Consider the following 4,777-nt stretch of genomic DNA (forward strand, 5'->3'; position numbering starts at 1 on the left):
AAGGAAATGTACGTAAAATTGTAAATAGCTTGATATGTAGTACATCTAATGGTCGATCATGAATCTTTTCCTTTAGCGTAAATTTGTGAACAATCGATAACAATCATTATAGATACATATTGCTTATTACAGAATATATGTTACAAACGCAATCTGATGGACAAACGTGCATCGCTTATGTGCGTGCGTATGTGTGGTCTGAAACTGAATCGCTTGGCGATGCAAATGCGGACAAAATCATTTGCTTGTCTGCGTGCGTACGTGTGAATCTGAATCTGAAAAATCTGAAAGTCTGGGCGAAAATAAAAGGACTTTTTAGTGGGCGAGATTTCGAGATTTTAGCTCCGTATTGCCTGCACCAATCTTAATTATACTTGGTGCAAATTATGCGCGCGCTAAACATTATATACTCTTTTAAAATAAATCAGTCAAGCATCACTGAGAACAGTGAATATATACTGATTGCAGTTATAAGTATAGCACTGAAAGTGCTCAGTGCTATACTCATAACTGATATCAGTGACTATTCACTGATTCACTTTAAGAGAGTAAGGAAACTTCCATCAGATTTTCGATTATAGTTTTCGTGCTTGAGATATTTGACTCAGAAGACCAATCGACCCAGAAATTCTAGATAAGTTACACGGTCGCGTTGTTTTGTTTAACACTTGACCTACGATACAACCACGGCGCTTGATAGAAGTCAGTAATATTTGATACAGCTGATTAAACCCTTATAGAAATATCATACTAAGAATCATTGATAATTACTTATTATCCAGTATTTTTAATACTGAAAATAAGTAATTATCAATGATTCTTAGTATGATATTTCTATAAGGGAATATAACAATATTTACCTTCGATGAGATTTGCAATGTATATCATATCCAATAGACAAACATATATCTCGAGAATTACTAAATAATTCTAAATTACTAAATAATTACTAAAATTCTTCTATCGGATACAGAAATACGAAACTCTTAAAAAAAATGCTGTAATTTTTAACCATCCAACTACACACACAGATATACACGCGCGCCAACAGATATATATTTAAACTTACACAGTAGACGTAATATAACTCAATTAAAACTGTGACTTTTTTTAAATAACATGTACATTGGTCTAATGGGTCTTTTAACACTTAAAGCCGATTGTTTCTTAATACCTGTTGGTAAACCTCTTGGTTAACCAGTTAATAGTTAAATCATGAGTCTATCTCTGTTTAATTTGAAAAAAAAACAAAGACGAGCATATGATTTAAATATAGTTTACTAAGAAATTGGAACAATCGGCCTATACTGGTATCGTGTCCGATTACATGATTGGCCACTTCATTGGTAACTTAATCTGCGAATATGTTGATAGAATTTTTACTATTGAAGAAACGATTTTGATGGTATATTATATGAGCATTGAACAGTTTAAAAGTTACAAAAAAAGTTACAAGTTTTAGTTATATAGTGATTTATCAATCCTTAGAGTACGGTGCAGCGCAAAGCTCTATTTGAAATTAATTTGAAATTAATTACTGTTCCGCAGGTTGACGATGAATGCTTTCCAGCTACGTTGCACGGTGTTACACAAAACCAATTTATTATCACATATTATCTAAAGTGTCTTGTAAGATAATATGCAACCAATAAACTGGTTTTGTGTAACACGTAGCTGGAAAGCACCCATTATTATTGCGAATCGTTGTAAGTACCTTGAGTCTATCAGACGGAAATTCTTGAAGCATGCCAGTCACCTATTACCATTGCATTCTTCAAAAGTCGCGGTGTAATGTTAGTATAGTTAGACATCTTGCATTGAATTGACAACCTGTCCGTAGCTGTTGCAGAATATTACACAAACAATATATTGTTCCGGTATCATTAAAAAAAAAATTATATTTTTAATACCGGAAGAAGCAGTACTCGTCGAGTTCATTCGCCATTATTTAGACTATTTTTGTCAAAATTGGTGGTAGTAGAACGTAAGTGGTTTCCGGAAATTTATCAAAGATGAAGATAGTATATATTTGTATTATCTAGATAAACATAAGATGGCAAAAATTTTGGCTGCGTTTGGTTTGGACGTTCTCGTGCTGAAAGTATCATTCTGTCTTTCTTTTAGGCATATAATAAACAATAGAGATAAAATTATACTTTCAGCATGAAAACGTCCAAACAAACTCAGTCTTAATCTGAATGATTATGTATATAATTTTATCTAGAGATAAGGGCAAACGCTGACTGTTACAGAGAAGAAATAAATTAATACTCGAGATTTATATAGATATAATATTTTATTTGTTTTATTTTATATAATCCATATAATAACACAATTAAATTATATCTGTATATATATAATATTTATATATATAGTATTTTGATATTTACTTTCTTAAAATAAAAAAGGAATATATGTATACATACACACATATATGCACACATATATGTATCTATACACAGCTTTAGTCCCAGTAAGCCAAATATCATTACTACAACATTATTATAATGTTATTCAATAACATGTAATGTTTTCAAGTATGTCATATTTAACATTGTATACAACATCATTATGGACAAACTTTGACACCGATTTAGAGGTTTCGGTAATGTTGAATTCACGTATGTCATATCGTTGTAATTAATGTTATTAGAACATTAACGTTTTTAGAACATTCTGTGATAACGTTCCTCAAATAATGTTAAATAAATGTTTCTGTAACGTCAAATTCACATTCCAGGTAGCACAAACACGTTTTAGAAACGTTTTTTTACGGCTCAAATAGCCGTGATAAGGACGTAAATTGTAATATAAAAAAAAACATATCTTGCGGAAACGATTGTAACTAATGAACTTATGTTGATTTTAACTGTGAAATTTAGTTCTTTTATTTAATTTCTCGCTATTTTCCCACCTGAAAATGTACTCACAAGGAAACGGTCGGGGGCGTCCCTCACCGAATTTGATGAGCATTGGATATGTTGTAGAGCATCAAAAAACATTAGACACGTATTTTTTTTTATGTGCTTATCTCGAGGTTTAGGGGTTGAAACCACCCCTTGAAAAAAACGGACTTTTTCATTTTTATTTAATATTTCCTAAAATATGAGGTATATGAAAAAATATTTCAGACAAAAGTTTTACAGTATCTTATGCCCTTTCCATCGGTCTATTCAAATTTTTTAAAATGCAATATTTCACCCCCCCCCTCCCTCTCCCCTTCGTCACCTTTGCAAATTTTTAAGTTTTTGTAAGGACAAAAATTAAAAAGCATTTCATGCCAAATCCATCGATATATAATAATAGTATGGTTCCTCGATTCAATTCTTGGCAAAACTACATGACTGATAACTTCGCGTTATAGGCACCGCGTTGTGCGAGTAGGTAAGTACTGTACGTTGCGTTGGATTACTTCTCTTCACTTGCGCTATGTTTTATAACTACTTGCGCATATTTTCTCATATTACAAGATAAAAACGAATTAATTCTAATCATATGATATGTAATATACGAAATAAAGACGTAAGCAGAGATAAACAACAGTAAGCATATATAACAACAGTAGCAAATGTGCGCGGCGTCGCAATTTGTACAGAAGTTTTCAATGTATATTAAATATGTTTACTGCAAAGTAAATTGATACAAGATCAAGGCAGGTTAAAATAAAATTGTAATGCATGAAATAAAAGAAACACATATTCTATTACTTTTGCAAGAGAGAGAAAGCGTGTAATGTGAATATACAATATATAATTACTAATTGCTAAAGATAACAGAGAACTCCGGATAAATTATGGAATAGTAATATAAGGAAACAAAGTAGAAAGGAATAATAAATTGTAGTAGAACAATATTTGACAATAATATTTATTTAACAATATATTTTAAAGCAACAGTACAGAATTTGCATATGAACGGATAATGTATTATATTTATTGCACATATTCGTTACAAAGATGATGATCATGGAAAAAATGTGTAATACAAAGCGATTTTTTACACCAAGAACAAGTAATTATGGCAATTTCGCCACAAATATCGCAATTTACTTTCGAATCCATTTGGAAACAAAATTCAACCGGTGTTTGAAACTCTGTTGGTCTAATCTCTACATATCCACTTTTAAACCATGCATATCGAAATAAACTTTGAAACCTAGGCGACGAGAATTGATGGTGCGTTAATGATTGTAATTTCAAAATATTATTTCTAGTATGAAGTTCAATTGCAAGATTTAACAATAAAACAGTATCAGAAAAATGTCTAATAAAATTTTTCCATAATCGGAAGCCGTATACATCTAATGGCTGTATTTGTCCTGTTGTACCGGCTGGAATTGTTAGAAAAACAATATCTGTTGCATAATCTGTTCTAGTTTCCGCTATTATGTTGGGACAATGCCCACTCCAAGAATCTAATAATAATACAGATTGTGGCCCAACATTCGGAAAAAATACTTCTTTCAACCAGGTTTTTACATGATTTGACGTTAATTTTCCTGATGTAGAAGCCGTAACAAAAATATTAGGCGCTTTGAACATAGTTTCCTGTACTCTAGGACCAAATGTTCCTGTTACTTCCTTTAAAACAATGAAAAGCGGAGACAATAATCTACCATCCGCTGAAATTGTCGGCTGTATAGTATAACTATGCGTAGTTGCTGATATGGACTGTACTACAGATTCTATCTTTTTTGTGCCTTTATGTGATAACGTACGACCGGAATGAAATTCTAACTGAAATCCGCTCTGATCAGAATTATAAATATTTTCTAATC

This window comes from Odontomachus brunneus, unplaced genomic scaffold (assembly GCF_010583005.1).
Source record: "Odontomachus brunneus isolate Ranch 3 - 2012 unplaced genomic scaffold, Obru_v1 Obru_scaffold_077, whole genome shotgun sequence".
In the NCBI taxonomy this organism is placed as follows: Eukaryota; Metazoa; Arthropoda; class Insecta; order Hymenoptera; family Formicidae; genus Odontomachus; species Odontomachus brunneus.